This window comes from Hyla sarda, unplaced genomic scaffold (genome assembly GCF_029499605.1).
Source record: "Hyla sarda isolate aHylSar1 unplaced genomic scaffold, aHylSar1.hap1 scaffold_265, whole genome shotgun sequence".
NCBI classification, from domain to species: Eukaryota; Metazoa; Chordata; class Amphibia; order Anura; family Hylidae; genus Hyla; species Hyla sarda.
The window spans coordinates 225,572-249,669 of record NW_026609342.1 but is presented as its reverse complement, the minus strand read 5'-3'; the positions used below and the strand labels follow the sequence as shown (position 1 = coordinate 249,669).

At 45.6% G+C, this 24,098-nt stretch overlaps 8 non-coding genes across 8 annotated transcripts; all 8 read right to left on the bottom strand.

The window, feature by feature from the left end:
- Positions 1-1,165: 1,165 nt before the first annotated feature.
- Positions 1,166-1,356, bottom strand: LOC130324462 (U2 spliceosomal RNA). The gene has a single exon (XR_008869459.1). It is a non-coding gene; the product is annotated as a U2 spliceosomal RNA (small nuclear RNA).
- Positions 1,357-3,445: 2,089 nt separating this feature from the next.
- Positions 3,446-3,636, bottom strand: LOC130324522 (U2 spliceosomal RNA). The gene has a single exon (XR_008869513.1). It is a non-coding gene; the product is annotated as a U2 spliceosomal RNA (small nuclear RNA).
- Positions 3,637-5,737: 2,101 nt separating this feature from the next.
- On the bottom strand, positions 5,738-5,928 carry LOC130324461 (U2 spliceosomal RNA). Its single transcript, XR_008869458.1, has one exon. It is a non-coding gene; the product is annotated as a U2 spliceosomal RNA (small nuclear RNA).
- A 2,097-nt stretch (positions 5,929-8,025) lies between these two features.
- Positions 8,026-8,216, bottom strand: LOC130324460 (U2 spliceosomal RNA). Its single transcript, XR_008869457.1, has one exon. It is a non-coding gene; the product is annotated as a U2 spliceosomal RNA (small nuclear RNA).
- A 2,086-nt stretch (positions 8,217-10,302) lies between these two features.
- On the bottom strand, positions 10,303-10,496 carry LOC130324545 (U2 spliceosomal RNA). Its single transcript, XR_008869533.1, has one exon. It is a non-coding gene; the product is annotated as a U2 spliceosomal RNA (small nuclear RNA).
- Positions 10,497-17,700: 7,204 nt separating this feature from the next.
- On the bottom strand, positions 17,701-17,891 carry LOC130324459 (U2 spliceosomal RNA). The gene has a single exon (XR_008869456.1). It is a non-coding gene; the product is annotated as a U2 spliceosomal RNA (small nuclear RNA).
- Positions 17,892-19,970: 2,079 nt separating this feature from the next.
- Positions 19,971-20,161, bottom strand: LOC130324458 (U2 spliceosomal RNA). The gene has a single exon (XR_008869455.1). It is a non-coding gene; the product is annotated as a U2 spliceosomal RNA (small nuclear RNA).
- Positions 20,162-22,258: 2,097 nt separating this feature from the next.
- Positions 22,259-22,448, bottom strand: LOC130324547 (U2 spliceosomal RNA). The gene has a single exon (XR_008869535.1). It is a non-coding gene; the product is annotated as a U2 spliceosomal RNA (small nuclear RNA).
- Between the last annotated feature and the right edge of the window lie 1,650 nt (positions 22,449-24,098).

The window sequence follows — 24,098 nt, the reverse complement described above, 5'->3', positions numbered from 1 at the left end:
CACTTTTAAACCCATTTCCACCTTTTTTTCCCTTCTCTTCCTCTTACTTTTTTTTCACATTTTTTTACATTTTTCTCCTTTTCGCCTCTTTTCTGGGCGTATTATTCTTCTTTTTCTTCTTTTTTTTCGTCTAATGCATACCCCATCAGTGCAGCAATGCTTATTCAATACCGCCAGCAGATGGAGACACTGGGGGATAATTTTCTAAGGATTTATACTGATTTTTCCTGTCTGAATTTGTCGCACAGAAAGTTGCAGGCCAAATATGTGTGACATTTCTGCGACTTTAGCTTCTAGAGCATTTTTACAACATTATACATAGGTGCTGAATACATAAAAAGCGACTGTTCAGCGACAGACAAGTCGCATCGGCTGAAAGTAGGCCAGAATGTCAGTCCATGTTGGAGCAGGTTTAGATACAGTCTAAAGTATAGATCTCAAAGTCTGTGCACAGAATTTAGCAAGGGCCTCGCACCTTCTGATGCATCAGGTAGGTGCACAATAGCATAGCCTAACCCTCTGTACTTTGGTCTATATTGATGCGGGACATAGACAGCCAGCTGATGACCAATCCATTAGTGCAATGGATGGCTGGAAGCATTTGTCTTTGCCTTTGCAATACCACAGAAGCAATGCATGGTCAATGTACAGCAATGACACATCTGTGTGAACAGCCAGGAGACCCCCCCCCCCCCCCCCCCCATGTTATGTTACATAGTTACATAGTTAGTACGGTCGAAAAAAGACATATGTCCATCAAGTTCAACCAGGGAATTAAGGGGTAGGGGTGTGGCGCGATATTGGGGAAGGGATGAGATTTTATATTTCTTCATAAGCATTAATCTTATTTTGTCAATTAGGAACATTCAGCACCCACCCGCTATCAAGGCAGCTGCCTATCATGTCATGCCCTACCTGCACAGGTGTGCTGGCTACTCAAATGATCCAATTAAGGAGGCCATTTAGTCAGCAGCAGCAGAAGTCCTGTGCCTGGACGCTCCAACAGCGGCCAGACACAAGCAGAAGCAGAAGCAGCAGAAGCAGCAGCAGCACCACCTTTTGTTTTTTGGCTGCAGCAGCAGCAAGGCCCACAGGGCTGGCTAGCTGGCTAGCCAGCAAGCAGGTAGCAATGAAAGTAGGAATCTTTCTTTTTAACCCTGTAAGGGGGTGGTGCACTGTACCCGAAGATACTGCCATATCGGGTCAATGCATAGGGCGACGGAAGCAAGCTTCGAAATCGGCCCCCGTTCTCAAAAATCCATTTAATATATGGTCCCCAGATAGGGGACGTATCAGATATTAAACTGATAAGAACAGATACTACACTTGATCTTAGCCAAAAGGCCGAGAAGCGATAACCGTGAAAGGGGCGGGCCCAACAAGGTGCCCTTCATGGGCACTATCACTGCTTGCTGTCAGGGAGGCTGCCAGACAATTTTCCATGCACACTCTGGGCTGGGGGGCAGTCAACCACCAGTACACACAGCAGAACCTAAACCCATACCATTATTGCTAAGCAGCAAGACAGGGGCCCATTGCACTCCCACGGGGCCTCTTTAAATGCAATCCATAACCCGGATTTGCCAGGAACCCTTCTTACTCCTCCTACTTGCATGTGACACTGGGCTTAGGATCTGCATAGGAAACACACACACAAGCACACACCTACCTTTGTTGCCTGCAGATGCCTCCTTGGCTGTCCCCAAACGGTATCAAACCAACACCCACGGGAAGCTGTAAGCATAGAGGACATGCCTGCACCCCATTGGACTTACCTGTGTGGGTTAAACCCGGGTTATTTGACAACCTATGGCGGTGATGGTTCTGCTCAGGCAGAGCAGTGCTGATGCTCCTCATAAAGCTGTCGCTGCTGTGAAGGTTCTAGGTGACATCACAAATCCCTATGGTTACATACACAACAAAGCTGGGTTGTTGTTGTTTACACTCTGCAAGGCCTGTGGAAGTGAGTGACATCATAGCACTGTAGTTCTGAGGGTTCTAGATGGATGCAACAATCTCCTCTTGCTTCTATGAAGGCCATAATAGACGACATCACCAAACAGCTCCATAGTCACATACACAGCAAAGGAGAGATGTTGTTTACACCTAGTGATGTCAGTGGTATTGAGTGACATCACAGCACAGTGCTAAGGCTCCTGGGCCTGGACACAGCAGCGGCTGCAATATCTCAACAGAGAATACGTTTATATATATGTGTGTGTGTGCGCGTATATATATATATATATATATATATATATATATATATATATATATTTCTCCGCCAAAATCACTTTTAAACCCATTTCCACCTTTTTTTCCCTTCTCTTCCTCTTACTTTTTTTTCAAGTTTTTTTACGTTTTTCTCCTTTTCGCCTCTTTTCTGGGCGTATTATTCTTCTTTTTCTTCTTTTTTTTCGTCTAATGCATACCCCATCAGTGCAGCAATGCTTATTCAATACCGCCAGCAGATGGAGACACTGGGGGATAATTTTCTAAGGATTTATACTGATTTTTCCTGTCTGAATTTGTCGCACAGAAAGTTGCAGGCCAAATATGTGTGACATTTCTGCGACTTTAGCTTCTAGAGCATTTTTACAACATTATACATAGGTGCTGAATACATAAAAAGCGACTGTTCAGCGACAGACAAGTCGCATCGGCTGAAAGTAGGCCAGAATGTCAGTCCATGTTGGAGCAGGTTTAGATACAGTCTAAAGTATAGATCTCAAAGTCTGTGCACAGAATTTAGCAAGGGCCTCGCACCTTCTGATGCATCAGGTAGGTGCACAATAGCATAGCCTAACCCTCTGTACTTTGGTCTATATTGATGCGGGACATAGACAGCCAGCTGATGACCAATCCATTAGTGCAATGGATGGCTGGAAGCATTTGTCTTTGCCTTTGCAATACCACAGAAGCAATGCATGGTCAATGTACAGCAATGACACACCTGTGTGAACAGCCAGGAGACCCCCCCCCCCCATGTTATGTTACATAGTTACATAGTTAGTACGGTCGAAAAAAGACATATGTCCATCAAGTTCAACCAGGGAATTAAGGGGTAGGGGTGTGGCGCGATATTGGGGAAGCGATGAGATTTTATATTTCTTCATAAGCATTAATCTTATTTTGTCAATTAGGAACATTCAGCACCCACCCGCTATCAAGGCAGCTGCCTATCATGTCATGCCCTACCTGCACAGGTGTGCTGGCTACTCAAATGATCCAATTAAGGAGGCCATTTAGTCAGCAGCAGCAGAAGTCCTGTGCCTGGACGCTCCAACAGCGGCCAGACACAAGCAGAAGCAGAAGCAGCAGAAGCAGCAGCAGCACCACCTTTTGTTTTTTGGCTGCAGCAGCAGCAAGGCCCACAGGGCTGGCTAGCTGGCTAGCCAGCAAGCAGGTAGCAATGAAAGTAGGAATCTTTCTTTTTAACCCTGTAAGGGGGTGGTGCACTGTACCCGAAGATACTGTCATATCGGGTCAATGCATAGGGCGACGGAAGCAAGCTTCGAAATCGGCCCCCGTTCTCAAAAATCCATTTAATATATGGTCCCCAGATAGGGGACGTATCAGATATTAAACTGATAAGAACAGATACTACACTTGATCTTAGCCAAAAGGCCGAGAAGCGATAACCGTGAAAGGGGCGGGCCCAACAAGGTGCCCTTCATGGGCACTATCACTGCTTGCTGTCAGGGAGGCTGCCAGACAATTTTCCATGCACACTCTGGGCTGGGGGGCAGTCAACCACCAGTACACACAGCAGAACCTAAACCCATACCATTATTGCTAAGCAGCAAGACAGGGGCCCATTGCACTCCCACGGGGCCTTTTTAAATGCAATCCATAACCCGGATTTGCCAGGAACCCTTCTTACTCCTCCTACTTGCATGTGACACTGGGCTTAGGATCTGCATAGGAAACACACACACAAGCACACACCTACCTTTGTTGCCTGCAGATGCCTCCTTGGCTGTCCCCAAACGGTATCAAACCAACACCCACGGGAAGCTGTAAGCATAGAGGACATGCCTGCACCCCATTGGACTTACCTGTGTGGGTTAAACCCGGGTTATTTGACAACCTATGGCGGTGATGGTTCTGCTCAGGCAGAGCAGTGCTGATGCTCCTCATAAAGCTGTCGCTGCTGTGAAGGTTCTAGGTGACATCACAAATCCCTATGGTTACATACACAACAAAGCTGGGTTGTTGTTGTTTACACTCTGCAAGGCCTGTGGAAGTGAGTGACATCATAGCACTGTAGTTCTGAGGGTTCTAGATGGATGCAACAATCTCCTGTTGCTTCTATGAAGGCCATAATAGACGACATCACCAAACAGCTCCATAGTCACATACACAGCAAAGGAGAGATGTTGTTTACACCTAGTGATGTCAGTGGTATTGAGTGACATCACAGCACAGTGCTAAGGCTCCTGGGCCTGGACACAGCAGCGGCTGCAATATCTCAACGGAGAATACGTTTATATATATGTGTGTGTGTGCGCGTATATATATATATATATATATATATATATATATATATATATATATATATTTCTCCGCCGAAATCACTTTTAAACCCATTTCCACCTTTTTTTCCCTTCTCTTCCTCTTACTTTTTTTTCACGTTTTTTTACGTTTTTCTCCTTTTCGCCTCTTTTCTGGGCGTATTATTCTTCTTTTTCTTCTTTTTTTTCGTCTAATGCATACCCCATCAGTGCAGCAATGCTTATTCAATACCGCCAGCAGATGGAGACACTGGGGGATAATTTTCTAAGGATTTATACTGATTTTTCCTGTCTGAATTTGTCGCACAGAAAGTTGCAGGCCAAATATGTGTGACATTTCTGCGACTTTAGCTTCTAGAGCATTTTTACAACATTATACATAGGTGCTGAATACATAAAAAGCGACTGTTCAGCGACAGACAAGTCGCATCGGCTGAAAGTAGGCCAGAATGTCAGTCCATGTTGGAGCAGGTTTAGATACAGTCTAAAGTATAGATCTCAAAGTCTGTGCACAGAATTTAGCAAGGGCCTCGCACCTTCTGATGCATCAGGTAGGTGCACAATAGCATAGCCTAACCCTCTGTACTTTGGTCTATATTGATGCGGGACATAGACAGCCAGCTGATGACCAATCCATTAGTGCAATGGATGGCTGGAAGCATTTGTCTTTGCCTTTGCAATACCACAGAAGCAATGCATGGTCAATGTACAGCAATGACACACCTGTGTGAACAGCCAGGAGACCCCCCCCCCCATGTTATGTTACATAGTTACATAGTTAGTACGGTCGAAAAAAGACATATGTCCATCAAGTTCAACCAGGGAATTAAGGGGTAGGGGTGTGGCGCGATATTGGGGAAGGGATGAGATTTTATATTTCTTCATAAGCATTAATCTTATTTTGTCAATTAGGAACATTCAGCACCCACCCGCTATCAAGGCAGCTGCCTATCATGTCATGCCCTACCTGCACAGGTGTGCTGGCTACTCAAATGATCCAATTAAGGAGGCCATTTAGTCAGCAGCAGCAGAAGTCCTGTGCCTGGACGCTCCAACAGCGGCCAGACACAAGCAGAAGCAGAAGCAGCAGAAGCAGCAGAAGCAGCAGCAGCACCACCTTTTGTTTTTTGGCTGCAGCAGCAGCAAGGCCCACAGGGCTGGCTAGCTGGCTAGCCAGCAAGCAGGTAGCAATGAAAGTAGGAATCTTTCTTTTTAACCCTGTAAGGGGGTGGTGCACTGTACCCGAAGATACTGCCATATCGGGTCAATGCATAGGGCGACGGAAGCAAGCTTCGAAATCGGCCCCCGTTCTCAAAAATCCATTTAATATATGGTCCCCAGATAGGGGACGTATCAGATATTAAACTGATAAGAACAGATACTACACTTGATCTTAGCCAAAAGGCCGAGAAGCGATAACCGTGAAAGGGGCGGGCCCAACAAGGTGCCCTTCATGGGCACTATCACTGCTTGCTGTCAGGGAGGCTGCCAGACAATTTTCCATGCACACTCTGGGCTGGGGGGCAGTCAACCACCAGTACACACAGCAGAACCTAAACCCATACCATTATTGCTAAGCAGCAAGACAGGGGCCCATTGCACTCCCACGGGGCCTTTTTAAATGCAATCCATAACCCGGATTTGCCAGGAACCCTTCTTACTCCTCCTACTTGCATGTGACACTGGGCTTAGGATCTGCATAGGAAACACACACACAAGCACACACCTACCTTTGTTGCCTGCAGATGCCTCCTTGGCTGTCCCCAAACGGTATCAAACCAACACCCACGGGAAGCTGTAAGCATAGAGGACATGCCTGCACCCCATTGGACTTACCTGTGTGGGTTAAACCCGGGTTATTTGACAACCTATGGCGGTGATGGTTCTGCTCAGGCAGAGCAGTGCTGATGCTCCTCATAAAGCTGTCGCTGCTGTGAAGGTTCTAGGTGACATCACAAATCCCTATGGTTACATACACAACAAAGCTGGGTTGTTGTTGTTTACACTCTGCAAGGCCTGTGGAAGTGAGTGACATCATAGCACTGTAGTTCTGAGGGTTCTAGATGGATGCAACAATCTCCTGTTGCTTCTATGAAGGCCATAATAGACGACATCACCAAACAGCTCCATAGTCACATACACAGCAAAGGAGAGATGTTGTTTACACCTAGTGATGTCAGTGGTATTGAGTGACATCACAGCACAGTGCTAAGGCTCCTGGGCCTGGACACAGCAGCGGCTGCAATATCTCAACGGAGAATACGTTTATATATATGTGTGTGTGTGCGCGTATATATATATATATATATATATATATATATATATATATATATATATTTCTCCGCCGAAATCACTTTTAAACCCATTTCCACCTTTTTTTCCCTTCTCTTCCTCTTACTTTTTTTTCACGTTTTTTTACGTTTTTCTCCTTTTCGCCTCTTTTCTGGGCGTATTATTCTTCTTTTTCTTCTTTTTTTTCGTCTAATGCATACCCCATCAGTGCAGCAATGCTTATTCAATACCGCCAGCAGATGGAGACACTGGGGGATAATTTTCTAAGGATTTATACTGATTTTTCCTGTCTGAATTTGTCGCACAGAAAGTTGCAGGCCAAATATGTGTGACATTTCTGCGACTTTAGCTTCTAGAGCATTTTTACAACATTATACATAGGTGCTGAATACATAAAAAGCGACTGTTCAGCGACAGACAAGTCGCATCGGCTGAAAGTAGGCCAGAATGTCAGTCCATGTTGGAGCAGGTTTAGATACAGTCTAAAGTATAGATCTCAAAGTCTGTGCACAGAATTTAGCAAGGGCCTCGCACCTTCTGATGCATCAGGTAGGTGCACAATAGCATAGCCTAACCCTCTGTACTTTGGTCTATATTGATGCGGGACATAGACAGCCAGCTGATGACCAATCCATTAGTGCAATGGATGGCTGGAAGCATTTGTCTTTGCCTTTGCAATACCACAGAAGCAATGCATGGTCAATGTACAGCAATGACACACCTGTGTGAACAGCCAGGAGACCCCCCCCCCCCCCCCCCATGTTATGTTACATAGTTACATAGTTAGTACGGTCGAAAAAAGACATATGTCCATCAAGTTCAACCAGGGAATTAAGGGGTAGGGGTGTGGCGCGATATTGGGGAAGGGATGAGATTTTATATTTCTTCATAAGCATTAATCTTATTTTGTCAATTAGGAACATTCAGCACCCACCCGCTATCAAGGCAGCTGCCTATCATGTCATGCCCTACCTGCACAGGTGTGCTGGCTACTCAAATGATCCAATTAAGGAGGCCGTTTAGTCAGCAGCAGCAGAAGTCCTGTGCCTGGACGCTCCAACAGCGGCCAGACACAAGCAGAAGCAGAAGCAGCAGAAGCAGCAGCAGCACCACCTTTTGTTTTTTGGCTGCAGCAGCAGCAAGGCCCACAGGGCTGGCTAGCTGGCTAGCCAGCAAGCAGGTAGCAATGAAAGTAGGAATCTTTCTTTTTAACCCTGTAAGGGGGTGGTGCACTGTACCCGAAGATACTGCCATATCGGGTCAATGCATAGGGCGACGGAAGCAAGCTTCGAAATCGGCCCCCGTTCTCAAAAATCCATTTAATATATGGTCCCCAGATAGGGGACGTATCAGATATTAAACTGATAAGAACAGATACTACACTTGATCTTAGCCAAAAGGCCGAGAAGCGATAACCGTGAAAGGGGCGGGCCCAACAAGGTGCCCTTCATGGGCACTATCACTGCTTGCTGTCAGGGAGGCTGCCAGACAATTTTCCATGCACACTCTGGGCTGGGGGGCAGTCAACCACCAGTACACACAGCAGAACCTAAACCCATACCATTATTGCTAAGCAGCAAGACAGGGGCCCATTGCACTCCCACGGGGCCTTTTTAAATGCAATCCATAACCCGGATTTGCCAGGAACCCTTCTTACTCCTCCTACTTGCATGTGACACTGGGCTTAGGATCTGCATAGGAAACACACACACAAGCACACACCTACCTTTGTTGCCTGCAGATGCCTCCTTGGCTGTCCCCAAACGGTATCAAACCAACACCCACGGGAAGCTGTAAGCATAGAGGACATGCCTGCACCCCATTGGACTTACCTGTGTGGGTTAAACCCGGGTTATTTGACAACCTATGGCGGTGATGGTTCTGCTCAGGCAGAGCAGTGCTGATGCTCCTCATAAAGCTGTCGCTGCTGTGAAGGTTCTAGGTGACATCACAAATCCCTATGGTTACATACACAACAAAGCTGGGTTGTTGTTGTTTACACTCTGCAAGGCCTGTGGAAGTGAGTGACATCATAGCACTGTAGTTCTGAGGGTTCTAGATGGATGCAACAATCTCCTGTTGCTTCTATGAAGGCCATAATAGACGACATCACCAAACAGCTCCATAGTCACATACACAGCAAAGGAGAGATGTTGTTTACACCTAGTGATGTCAGTGGTATTGAGTGACATCACAGCACAGTGCTAAGGCTCCTGGGCCTGGACACAGCAGCGGCTGCAATATCTCAACGGAGAATACGTTTATATATATGTGTGTGTGTGCGCGTATATATATATATATATATATATATATATATATATTTCTCCGCCGAAATCACTTTTAAACCCATTTCCACCTTTTTTTCCCTTCTCTTCCTCTTACTTTTTTTTCACGTTTTTTTACGTTTTTCTCCTTTTCGCCTCTTTTCTGGGCGTATTATTCTTCTTTTTCTTCTTTTTTTTCGTCTAATGCATACCCCATCAGTGCAGCAATGCTTATTCAATACCGCCAGCAGATGGAGACACTGGGGGATAATTTTCTAAGGATTTATACTGATTTTTCCTGTCTGAATTTGTCGCACAGAAAGTTGCAGGCCAAATATGTGTGACATTTCTGCGACTTTAGCTTCTAGAGCATTTTTACAACATTATACATAGGTGCTGAATACATAAAAAGCGACTGTTCAGCGACAGACAAGTCGCATCGGCTGAAAGTAGGCCAGAATGTCAGTCCATGTTGGAGCAGGTTTAGATACAGTCTAAAGTATAGATCTCAAAGTCTGTGCACAGAATTTAGCAAGGGCCTCGCACCTTCTGATGCATCAGGTAGGTGCACAATAGCATAGCCTAACCCTCTGTACTTTGGTCTATATTGATGCGGGACATAGACAGCCAGCTGATGACCAATCCATTAGTGCAATGGATGGCTGGAAGCATTTGTCTTTGCCTTTGCAATACCACAGAAGCAATGCATGGTCAATGTACAGCAATGACACACCTGTGTGAACAGCCAGGAGACCCCCCCCCCCCCCCCCCCATGTTATGTTACATAGTTACATAGTTAGTACGGTCGAAAAAAGACATATGTCCATCAAGTTCAACCAGGGAATTAAGGGGTAGGGGTGTGGCGCGATATTGGGGAAGGGATGAGATTTTATATTTCTTCATAAGCATTAATCTTATTTTGTCAATTAGGAACATTCAGCACCCACCCGCTATCAAGGCAGCTGCCTATCATGTCATGCCCTACCTGCACAGGTGTGCTGGCTACTCAAATGATCCAATTAAGGAGGCCATTTAGTCAGCAGCAGCAGAAGTCCTGTGCCTGGACGCTCCAACAGCGGCCAGACACAAGCAGAAGCAGAAGCAGCAGAAGCAGCAGCAGCACCACCTTTTGTTTTTTGGCTGCAGCAGCAGCAAGGCCCACAGGGCTGGCTAGCTGGCTAGCCAGCAAGCAGGTAGCAATGAAAGTAGGAATCTTTCTTTTTAACCCTGTAAGGGGGTGGTGCACTGTACCCGAAGATACTGCCATATCGGGTCAATGCATAGGGCGACGGAAGCAAGCTTCAAAATCGGCCCCCGTTCTCAAAAATCCATTTAATATATGGTCCCCAGATAGGGGACGTATCAGATATTAAACTGATAAGAACAGATTTTTTTTTTTTTTTTTTTTTTTTTTTTATTGAAAAGGAAATATACAATACATAACCAAGTAAATCATTCAAAAAATTACATATTCATCTGAAAACACATGAATAACACATATTTGACATATACAATATATACAGGAAGCATGTCTTTACATGTACATATAACAAAAAGCTTTCCCTTCATGACTTTCCCTCAGAAAAAATAAATTGCAGCGGATTCTGTCCCTCCAACTGTCCCTTCATATCAGGATATAATCTGTAAGAAAAGAAAAAGAAAGACAAATAAGAATACACTCATAACCAGTGCTTCCATTTTTTGTGTTTCCAGATCCCCTCTGCATCATCAGAACCATAGTTTTTCCTATCACATAATACGTAAAGGTAAATTTTACCACGGATCATGCCCAGACATTCCTTCACACTTACTTCAGTTTGATTGAAAATCCTAATATTCCTTACATCCCACAGAACCTCTTTTACACAATTTACTATGAACCATAACACTCTTGCCTTCTCTCTCTCCACTGCACACAAACCAAACATCATCATATTAAAGGATAAGATTTCAATTCCAGTAACATTTTTAATTAGACAAGACATTCTTCTCCACACAGACTTCGCATAACCACACTCCCAAAACACATGTACATAATTCTCACATCCACCGCAACCATCCCTGGGACACACTTCACTGTCTACCAATCTCCTTCTCCTCTGAAATTCCCTTGTTGGCAGACACCCATGAGCTAACATCCAAGACAAGTCCTTTTGTTTATTTGTCAGTTCCTTGTGACTGACATTTTTCCACACTACCTTACAATCCTTCTCAGACAGACCTCCCACACATTCCACTGTTTCTCTCTGCTCCAACACTTTCATCACCTTCTTACTATCATTCCATTCAGTCACACATTCCAGATTATTTTTCCTGACACACCGCCCTATTCTCTGATAGAACCAAGGAACCTCAAAACTTACAGGTACCCTTAAGTCCCTTTCCATTAGCTTATATTTCAACAACACATTACCAGCCAAATACCTTACCATGCACCCAAACACACATTCCTTCTTACTTACAGCGAGACAAAAACTGACATACTTCACAGCCAGGAACACTTCCACATTCATCATTCCTTTCCCACCATGCATTCTGCTTTTCACCACCTTCCCACGACTCAATTTCTCCATCCTTGAATTCCATAAGAAAACAAAGATCTGCCTGATAATTCTTGCCAGACACCTATCCGGTGGAGGAAACACATAATTAACATAAAGCAAAATAGGAATTATAACAGCTTTAATAACCAGAATCCTTCCCTCAATCGATAAAGTCCTTAAAGACCAGAAGTTTATTTTATTCCCCACCCTCCCCAAAACCCTCTCCCAACTTTCTTTCCCGTACAAATCATTATCAAACACCACCCCAAGCACTTCCACACCCCCCTCTCTCACAGGCCACTCGCACAACCCACTCTCTCCCCACCCCTCAAAAAATTTACAACCACTCTTCCCAACATTAAGCTTAAACCCACTCATTAAACAGAAACACTCAATCAATAACTTAGCACGCCTTACCCCTGCCATTGACTTACATACAACAGTAACATCATCCATGTAACCAATCACTCGCATATCCTTCCCATGACTACCAGGTATTTCTATACCCCGCATCACCTTATCTCTCCTAATCATCCCCAACAAAGGCTCAATCATACAAATAAAAAGAATTGGCGACAGGGGACACCCCTGCCGCACTCCAGATTTTATACTCACCTCCCTACTCAGAAAACCATTGACCTGAATCTTACTATAAATGTCCCTATACAAACATTCAATCCACTTCACCATTCTGTCCGGCACATTCATCCTCCTCAAAACCCTAAACAATAAATCATGCACCACCCTATCATACGCTTTTTCAAAATCCACCGTAACAACAGCCACACCTTGCTTCCTAGTTTTACAGTCCCACAATACATCCCTCAGACCTAACAGACATTCAGAAATCCTACGATCAGGCACTGCACACATTTGCTCCTCACCTACCATACAATCAATCACATCCTTTAACCTATTCACAATAACTTTAGCAATAATTTTGTAATCACAATTCAAGAGCGCTATAGGCCTCCAATTTTTAAGATCCCTCTTATCCCCTTTTTTAAACAATAACACAGTCACACTCTCACTCATACTTTTAGATAACTTCCCTCTCCTAAGTACTTCCTTACACACCTCCCATACATAATCCCCTAACATATCCCAAAACACAAGATAAAATTCCACAGGCAAACCATCACTCCCTGCCACCTTTCCTTTCTTCATCCCATTCATAACATCCTCCACCTCACTCTTCCTCACATCCTCTTCCATAAAGAACCCATCAATTTCATCCAAACGCTTATCCACATATCCCAAACATTCCTCCTCTAGAGTCACGTCCCGCTCCTTCTCCGTGAATAAATCAGAATAAAACTTCCACACTTCCTCTAACACCTCATCCTTACCAAAGACCTCTACCCCATCATTCTTAAAAACACTCATCATCTCAGTTTTTTTACTGAATGCCTTTTTAAAGAAAAATTTGCTACATTTCTCATCCTTCTCTTTCACTTCAACCCTAGCCTGTGCAATAATCTTCCTTCCATTCCTCTCCAGACACTCATTCACACTTCCACGAGCTTCCTCAATCTCCTTCTCAACACTCATTCCCAAACGCCTCAATTCATACAAATACTCTAACCTTCTTTGCCATCTCTCATACTCTTCTCTATCTTTCCTCCCTTTCTCACACCCTTTTTTAATAAAAAACCTTTTAGTCTCTAACTTCACCCACTCCCACCACTCAACCACACTATAAAATGCATCCTTCCTCAACACCCATCCATCAAAACGCTCCCTATATTCTTGTAATACACATTCATTATCCAATAAAGACACATTCAACTTCCAAACACCCTTTCCATACTCACTTACACCACCACCTTTTACCACACACTCAATCCAGGCATGATCCGTGAACGGTAACCTCCTCCGTCTGAAATTAGAAACAGACATTAGTTTTGAGACAAAAATGAAATCAATTCGCGAACTTGTATTGTTAGAAAAATATGTATAACCGATAGTACCATCATTATGGGCAACAAAGGAATCCTTTAACCCAAATAAATTTACAATCTCTTTAAGCTGCTTACTAGTACTGTCTAAACCAGACCCACCACCCACCGTAGTACTACTCCTATCCCCCTCTGTTATTATACAATTGAAATCCCCTATAAGGAACACATCATCCCTCCCACTCAAAAAGAAATATAATTTCTCAAACACCTCCCCTCTTTCCTTCCTCCCAGTTGGAGCATAAACATTAATTACTTTATATGTGAAACCCCTGAAAATAAAATGCACTAATAATACCCTACCCGGAACAATATGGACAACTTTTTTAACAACAAACTCATTACTTTTGAACAAAATCCCCACCCCCGAATTACGTTCCATTGAACCAGACCATACCGATTGCCCATAAGGCCAGGAGATATTTGGCTCCCCATCCAAGCAGCACTCCTGGAGACCTAAAACATCAAAAGAATATCCAGAAAGTAAATCAAAAATGGCGGCTCTCCTTTCTAAAGATCTAATACTGCGGACATTTAGAGAACCAATTGTTAAACTCATTCAAACATTTGAAGGAAAAAAAGGAAATACAAAATCAAGCATTATCAAAAGGAGGCCTAGCCTTTCCCCGACCTCTACCCTTATTTTTTGCCTCCCCTTCCTTAAACTTAAGAGTCTTTGTCAATTTTTTGACTGAACATTCCTCCAAATAACCTGTGCCCAGGGAGGATAAAGAGGAGTCAGAATCAATCTGACATGACGACCCTCCACCTGCCTCCTCCCTTCCCGGGCTAGGAAAGTCCTCAATCCTTTGACTCTGAGGAGTCGGACAGTCATCCTCCGATTCTTCCACCGGCATCTTTCTCTTCAAGGATTCTTTGTCCACAGTCATCTCCTCTGGGGGATCAGAGGCCTCCGAAACAGATGCCCCTGAAACAGACTCCGCCTTCTCCCCCTCTGCCACCAAAGCATCCGGAACAGACCTAGAAATGGAAGGAAAAACAGGGCCAGACTCTGCTTCACTGGTCAGCACGCTAACCTCTGCATCGCCTGCCCTGGCAGCATTGGAGTCCTCAGGAACTGTCCCACCTCGAAGAGCCATTGCATATGATCGGGGTGCCCCGGACTGGTAAGTGGGGCAACTCCTAGCCAGGTGATCCGAAGAACCACAGAAATGACACTTGCGTTTCTCGGGACAGTCTGCAGTGCGGTGATCAGGCTTGTGGCAGTTCCTGCAAACTTGCCCGGTTGTACAGTTCTCTCTGGTATGACCAAAGCAAAAACAGTCCCGGCAAAAACTTGGCATCCCCGGGTAGTGCAGAAACCCCCTGTTGTTCCCTATCGCAAAGTTCTGCGGGGGGTGACAAAAACCTTCAGCACCACCCTCGGGGGCAGGCCTAAACTCCACCCAAAAACGTCTCATGCCTGTGAAAGTCCCCAGGATGTTATTTTTCCTCTCCGCACCAGAAACAGACACACAATACCTTCTTAGAAAGGTCTGGATCTCCTCATCCCGCACAAAAGGGTTGTACATATGCACTACCACTGGAACTTTCTTAGGCCGAGCCTCGCAGGAAATGAATCGGATCCCTTGTAGGTCAGGGTGAGAAGCATTCTCCTTACTCCGGTAGAGACAGGTACGGAGATCATCCAGGTTGTAGAAGGTCACGTCAAAGAATCCTTGGCTGGGAAAGACCTGGACACAGAAGATGGAAGCATGCGGCATCCTCAGCACTCCCTCCACGACCTTCTGCTGGACATGCAAAATCCCGTAGGCACTCCTCTTTTCCTCCTCGATAAACAGCCGTACTGTATTAGGAGCGTTCGGCGCATTAGCCATCCTCTCCGGCAGACCCGTCCTCCGATGATCACCTTCCCGTTATCCTGGGACTAAGCCCTCTCCCCAATAGCAGCAGGTGGGTGAAGCCCAGGCAATAAACCTGGGCGATCCCACAAGGCCGAGGAGAGGGGTACCCGAATACCTTAGGGCAAGACACTTGATCTTAGCCAAAAGGCCGAGAAGCGATAACCGTGAAAGGGGCGGGCCCAACAAGGTGCCCTTCATGGGCACTATCACTGCTTGCTGTCAGGGAGGCTGCCAGACAATTTTCCATGCACACTCTGGGCTGGGGGGCAGTCAACCACCAGTACACACAGCAGAACCTAAACCCATACCATTATTGCTAAGCAGCAAGACAGGGGCCCATTGCACTCCCACGGGGCCTTTTTAAATGCAATCCATAACCCGGATTTGCCAGGAACCCTTCTTACTCCTCCTACTTGCATGTGACACTGGGCTTAGGATCTGCATAGGAAACACACACACAAGCACACACCTACCTTTGTTGCCTGCAGATGCCTCCTTGGCTGTCCCCAAACGGTATCAAACCAACACCCACGGGAAGCTGTAAGCATAGAGGACATGCCTGCACCCCATTGGACTTACCTGTGTGGGTTAAACCCGGGTTATTTGACAACCTATGGCGGTGATGGTTCTGCTCAGGCAGAGCAGTGCTGATGCTCCTCATAAAGCTGTCGCTGCTGTGAAGGTTCTAGGTGACATCACAAATCCCTATGGTTACATACACAACAAAGCTGGGTTGTTGTTGTTTACACTCTGCAAGGCCTGTGGAAGTGAGTGACATCATAGCACTGTAGTTCTGAGGGTTCTAGATGGATGCAACAATCTCCTGTTGCTTCTATGAAGGCCATAATAGACGACATCACCAAACAGCTCCATAGTCACATACACAGCAAAGGAGAGATGTTGTTTACACCTAGTGATGTCAGTAGTATTGAGTGACATCACAGCACAGTGCTAAGGCTCCTGGGCCTGGACACAGCAGCGGCTGCAATATCTCAACGGAGAATACGTTTATATATATGTGTGTGTGTGCGCGTATATATATATATATATATATATATATATATATATATATATATATATATATATTTCTCCGCCGAAATCACTTTTAAACCCATTTCCACCTTTTTTTCCCTTCTCTTCCTCTTACTTTTTTTTCACGTTTTTTTACGTTTTTCTCCTTTTCGCCTCTTTTCTGGGCGTATTATTCTTCTTTTTCTTCTTTTTTTTCGTCTAATGCATACCCCATCAGTGCAGCAATGCTTATTCAATACCGCCAGCAGATGGAGACACTGGGGGATAATTTTCTAAGGATTTATACTGATTTTTCCTGTCTGAATTTGTCGCACAGAAAGTTGCAGGCCAAATATGTGTGACATTTCTGCGACTTTAGCTTCTAGAGCATTTTTACAACATTATACATAGGTGCTGAATACATAAAAAGCGACTGTTCAGCGACAGACAAGTCGCATCGGCTGAAAGTAGGCCAGAATGTCAGTCCATGTTGGAGCAGGTTTAGATACAGTCTAAAGTATAGATCTCAAAGTCTGTGCACAGAATTTAGCAAGGGCCTCGCACCTTCTGATGCATCAGGTAGGTGCACAATAGCATAGCCTAACCCTCTGTACTTTGGTCTATATTGATGCGGGACATAGACAGCCAGCTGATGACCAATCCATTAGTGCAATGGATGGCTGGAAGCATTTGTCTTTGCCTTTGCAATACCACAGAAGCAATGCATGGTCAATGTACAGCAATGACACACCTGTGTGAACAGCCAGGAGACCCCCCCCCCCCCCCCATGTTATGTTACATAGTTACATAGTTAGTACGGTCGAAAAAAGACATATGTCCATCAAGTTCAACCAGGGAATTAAGGGGTAGGGGTGTGGCGCGATATTGGGGAAGGGATGAGATTTTATATTTCTTCATAAGCATTAATCTTATTTTGTCAATTAGGAACATTCAGCACCCACCCGCTATCAAGGCAGCTGCCTATCATGTCATGCCCTACCTGCACAGGTGTGCTGGCTACTCAAATGATCCAATTAAGGAGGCCATTTAGTCAGCAGCAGCAGAAGTCCTGTGCCTGGACGCTCCAACAGCGGCCAGACACAAGCAGAAGCAGAAGCAGCAGAAGCAGCAGCAGCAGCAGCACCACCTTTTGTTTTTTGGCTGCAGCAGCAGCAAGGCCCACAGGGCTGGCTAGCTGGCTAGCCAGCAAGCAGGTAGCAATGAAAGTAGGAATCTTTCTTTTTAACCCTGTAAGGGGGTGGTGCACTGTACCCGAAGATACTGCCATATCGGGTCAATGCATAGGGCGACGGAAGCAAGCTTCGAAATCGGCCCCCGTTCTCAAAAATCCATTTAATATATGGTCCCCAGATAGGGGACGTATCAGATATTAAACTGATAAGAACAGATACTACACTTGATCTTAGCCAAAAGGCCGAGAAGCGATAACCGTGAAAGGGGCGGGCCCAACAAGGTGCCCTTCATGGGCACTATCACTGCTTGCTGTCAGGGAGGCTGCCAGACAATTTTCCATGCACACTCTGGGCTGGGGGGCAGTCAACCACCAGTACACACAGCAGAACCTAAACCCATACCATTATTGCTAAGCAGCAAGACAGGGGCCCATTGCACTCCCACGGGGCCTTTTTAAATGCAATCCATAACCCGGATTTGCCAGGAACCCTTCTTACTCCTCCTACTTGCATGTGACACTGGGCTTAGGATCTGCATAGGAAACACACACACAAGCACACACCTACCTTTGTTGCCTGCAGATGCCTCCTTGGCTGTCCCCAAACGGTATCAAACCAACACCCACGGGAAGCTGTAAGCATAGAGGACATGCCTGCACCCCATTGGACTTACCTGTGTGGGTTAAACCCGGGTTATTTGACAACCTATGGCGGTGATGGTTCTGCTCAGGCAGAGCAGTGCTGATGCTCCTCATAAAGCTGTCGCTGCTGTGAAGGTTCTAGGTGACATCACAAATCCCTATGGTTACATACACAACAAAGCTGGGTTGTTGTTGTTTACACTCTGCAAGGCCTGTGGAAGTGAGTGACATCATAGCACTGTAGTTCTGAGGGTTCTAGATGGATGCAACAATCTCCTGTTGCTTCTATGAAGGCCATAATAGACGACATCACCAAACAGCTCCATAGTCACATACACAGCAAAGGAGAGATGTTGTTTACACGTAGTGATGTCAGTGGTATTGAGTGACATCACAGCACAGTGCTAAGGCTCCTGGGCCTGGACACAGCAGCGGCTGCAATATCTCAACGGAGAATACGTTTATATATATGTGTGTGTGTGCGCGTATATATATATATATATATATATATATATATATATATTTCTCCGCCGAAATCACTTTTAAACCCATTTCCACCTTTTTTTCCCTTCTCTTCCTCTTACTTTTTTTTCACGTTTTTTTACGTTTTTCTCCTTTTCGCCTCTTTTCTGGGCGTATTATTCTTCTTTTTCTTCTTTTTTTTCGTCTAATGCATACCCCATCAGTGCAGCAATGCTTATTCAATACCGCCAGCAGATGGAGACACTGGGGGATAATTTTCTAAGGATTTATACTGATTTTTCCTGTCTGAATTTGTCGCACAGAAAGTTGCAGGCCAAATATGTGTGACATTTCTGCGACTTTAGCTTCTAGAGCATTTTTACAACATTATACATAGGTGCTGAATACATAAAAAGCGACTGTTCAGCGACAGACAAGTCGCATCGGCTGAAAGTAGGCCAGAATGTCAGTCCATGTTGGAGCAGGTTTAGATACAGTCTAAAGTATAGATCTCAAAGTCTGTGCACAGAATTTAGCAAGGGCCTCGCACCTTCTGATGCATCAGGTAGGTGCACAATAGCATAGCCTAACCCTCTGTACTTTGGTCTATATTGATGCGGGACATAGACAGCCAGCTGATGACCAATCCATTAGTGCAATGGATGGCTGGAAGCATTTGTCTTTGCCTTTGCAATACCACAGAAGCAATGCATGGTCAATGTACAGCAATGACACACCTGTGTGAACAGCCAGGAGACCCCCCCCCCATGTTATGTTACATAGTTACATAGTTAGTACGGTCGAAAAAAGACATATGTCCATCAAGTTCAACCAGGGAATTAAGGGGTAGGGGTGTGGCGCGATATTGGGGAAGGGATGAGATTTTATATTTCTTCATAAGCATTAATCTTATTTTGTCAATTAGGAACATTCAGCACCCACCCGCTATCAAGGCAGCTGCCTATCATGTCATGCCCTACCTGCACAGGTGTGCTGGCTACTCAAATGATCCAATTAAGGAGGCCATTTAGTCAGCAGCAGCAGAAGTCCTGTGCCTGGATGCTCCAACAGCGGCCAGACACAAGCAGAAGCAGAAGCAGCAGAAGCAGCAGCAGCACCACCTTTTGTTTTTTGGCTGCAGCAGCAGCAAGGCCCACAGGGCTGGCTAGCTGGCTAGCCAGCAAGCAGGTAGCAATGAAAGTAGGAATCTTTCTTTTTAACCCTGTAAGGGGGTGGTGCACTGTACCCGAAGATACTGCCATATCGGGTCAATGCATAGGGCGACGGAAGCAAGCTTCGAAATCGGCCCCCGTTCTCAAAAATCCATTTAATATATGGTCCCCAGATAGGGGACGTATCAGATATTAAACTGATAAGAACAGATACTACACTTGATCTTAGCCAAAAGGCCGAGAAGCGATAACCGTGAAAGGGGCGGGCCCAACAAGGTGCCCTTCATGGGCACTATCACTGCTTGCTGTCAGGGAGGCTGCCAGACAATTTTCCATGCACACTCTGGGCTGGGGGGCAGTCAACCACCAGTACACACAGCAGAACCTAAACCCATACCATTATTGCTAAGCAGCAAGACAGGGGCTCATTGCACTCCCACGGGGCCTTTTTAAATGCAATCCATAACCCGGATTTGCCAGGAACCCTTCTTACTCCTCCTACTTGCATGTGACACTGGGCTTAGGATCTGCATAGGAAACACACACACAAGCACACACCTACCTTTGTTGCCTGCAGATGCCTCCTTGGCTGTCCCCAAACGGTATCAAACCAACACCCACGGGAAGCTGTAAGCATAGAGGACATGCCTGCACCCCATTGGACTTACCTGTGTGGGTTAAACCCGGGTTATTTGACAACCTATGGCGGTGATGGTTCTGCTCAGGCAGAGCAGTGCTGATGCTCCTCATAAAGCTGTCGCTGCTGTGAAGGTTCTAGGTGACATCACAAATCCCTATGGTTACATACACAACAAAGCTGGGTTGTTGTTGTTTACACTCTGCAAGGCCTGTGGAAGTGAGTGACATCATAGCACTGTAGTTCTGAGGGTTCTAGATGGATGCAACAATCTCCTGTTGCTTCTATGAAGGCCATAATAGACGACATCACCAAACAGCTCCATAGTCACATACACAGCAAAGGAGAGATGTTGTTTACACCTAGTGATGTCAGTGGTATTGAGTGACATCACAGCACAGTGCTAAGGCTCCTGGGCCTGGACACAGCAGCGGCTGCAATATCTCAACGGAGAATACGTTTATATATATGTGTGTGTGTGCGCGTATATATATATATATATATATATATATATATATATATATATATATATATTTCTCCGCCGAAATCACTTTTAAACCCATTTCCACCTTTTTTTCCCTTCTCTTCCTCTTACTTTTTTTTCACGTTTTTTTTACGTCTTTCTCCTTTTCGCCTCTTTTCTGGGCATATTATTCTTCTTTTTCTTCTTTTTTTTCGTCTAATGCATACCCCATCAGTGCAGCAATGCTTATTCAATACCGCCAGCAGATGGAGACACTGGGGGATAATTTTCTAAGGATTTATACTGATTTTTCCTGTCTGAATTTGTCGCACAGAAAGTTGCAGGCCAAATATGTGTGACATTTCTGCGACTTTAGCTTCTAGAGCATTTTTACAACATTATACATAGGTGCTGAATACATAAAAAGCGACTGTTCAGCGACAGACAAGTCGCATCGGCTGAAAGTAGGCCAGAATGTCAGTCCATGTTGGAGCAGGTTTAGATACAGTCTAAAGTATAGATCTCAAAGTCTGTGCACAGAATTTAGCAAGGGCCTCGCACCTTCTGATGCATCAGGTAGGTGCACAATAGCATAGCCTAACCCTCTGTACTTTGGTCTATATTGATGCGGGACATAGACAGCCAGCTGATGACCAATCCATTAGTGCAATGGATGGCTGGAAGCATTTGTCTTTGCCTTTGCAATACCACAGAAGCAATGCATGGTCAATGTACAGCAATGACACACCTGTGTGAACAGCCAGGAGACCCCCCCCCCCCCCCATGTTATGTTACATAGTTACATAGTTAGTACGGTCGAAAAAAGACATATGTCCATCAAGTTCAACCAGGGAATTAAGGGGTAGGGGTGTGGCGCGATATTGGGGAAGGGATGAGATTTTATATTTCTTCATAAGCATTAATCTTATTTTGTCAATTAGGAACATTCAGCACCCACCCGCTATCAAGGCAGCTGCCTATCATGTCATGCCCTACCTGCACAGGTGTGCTGGCTACTCAAATGATCCAATTAAGGAGGCCATTTAGTCAGCAGCAGCAGAAGTCCTGTGCCTGGACGCTCCAACAGCGGCCAGACACAAGCAGAAGCAGAAGCAGCAGAAGCAGCAGCAGCACCACCTTTTGTTTTTTGGCTGCAGCAGCAGCAAGGCCCACAGGGCTGGCTAGCTGGCTAGCCAGCAAGCAGGTAGCAATGAAAGTAGGAATCTTTCTTTTTAACCCTGTAAGGGGGTGGTGCACTGTACCCGAAGATACTGCCATATCGGGTCAATGCATAGGGCGACGGAAGCAAGCTTCGAAATCGGCCCCCGTTCTCAAAAATCCATTTAATATATGGTCCCCAGATAGGGGACGTATCAGATATTAAACTGATAAGAACAGATTTAAAAAGTACATTTAAACGCATGTTAAGAACATAAAACCACTGTTTTTCCATTTTTGCCTTCTTCTTACCTGCTTTGATAAAAAAAAATCTGATTTTAGATTTGGTGCCCTCCCACCAGTGCAGCATAGGCTCGTGGGGTTTTCTTTGTGATTGCCAGCATTGGTAGGTCCGCACAAACTCCTCTTTTATCTCAGGGTCCTCTAGGAGTGTGGTGTTTAATCTCCAGAGGCCCCTTTTTGCTTTTTGCTCCCCCTCTAGCTCCAGGCCCACCAAGAGGAGCTTATGATCAGAGAAGATATTCTGCTCGAGCGTGCATTTCAGGGGTTTAAAAGCTCTAGAGGAAAAAATAAAATTGATTCTGGAGCTCACTCTTCCATTGGACCATGTGGCGCCCGGGTCCTCCGGCAAGAGATCCTTCCAGCAATCTTTCAAATTAAAATCATCAATAAAATTTTTAAGCAGGTAAGAAGTGCGGTCTTTACGATTAATATCCCCACCCTGCCGGTGTTCCCCATCACGTATGCAGTTAAAATCACCTCCCACCAGCAGGGGGGAAGACCCAACACAAAACAGTGGTAAAATTTCAAATAGTTCTGCCCGCTCCTGTTTATCAGGAGGGGCATACACATTTAAAACACGAATTAAAAGTCCATTAAAATATAGATGAATTAAAAGAGCTCTGCCAGGCACAATCTCAGTTACTGTATGAATAGAAAAGGACTGGCCTCGGCAGAGCAGCCCAACACCCACAGAACGACAGTCATTTGCACCGGACCATATGGATGGGCCCAGCTTCCAGTCTTCTTTTAAGTCTTTATAGTCCATTTTACTAGGGATTCCACATTCTTGTAGCAGGCAAAGGTCAAAGTCACATGTCTCTAGATAAGAAAATAAAGCAGCCCTGCGATCAGGGCTCTTTAAGGACCTCACATTGAGTGAGGCAATTTTTACAGGGATAGGCATAGTTTATGGAGAGTCCGTGCTTGGAGAATCAAAGTCAATAATAAGCTGCGTACCGTCATCCCCCGCCTGCGGGGTCATCAGCTCCTTGATGTTCTGAGGGTCGGAGCTTGAGATCGATGATGCCCCGACCCTGAGCTCGCTCTCGTCCGAACTACGGCACGCCGCTTTCCTTTGAATGTCTTCCTCTTCTTCTTCTCTTTGTCTTTTAAATGTCACACTGCTGTCCATATCCTCTGTGTTGCTCTCACTCGATGTAATCTCTGGCCCCCGGCTGATGGATCTGCGTCTTCTTTCATCTTTTGACGACTGGAACTGCTGCACAGGGGCCTGTGAGGCCTCTTTTCCGGAACCTTTGCCGCTACCTTGGGAAGTTTTCATCGCTTGTTCCCCAGCAAGCGTTGCTGAGGACTGTTGCTCCAACTTCCCCATCGATCGACGATGGCCAGTTTTACCCACCGGGTCCACTGCTGGCGGGGCAGCAAACCCTGGTTTGGCGCCACTTGTCTTCTTGGCCCTGTCCTGTATAGGCGGAGTAACAGGACCGGGCTCAGACCTGGCCACCTGGCTCCCCTTCCGGCGGGCTTTCACCGGGGCCTCTTCGTCCGGAGCAGGGCGACCCTGGGCCAAGCCAGTACCTGGCTTATGTTGCAATTTTGGGTCCACCTCTGCCCCCACCGAGGCCCGTCGGCTGCCACCCGCCACAGGTGAGCCCCCTTCAGAA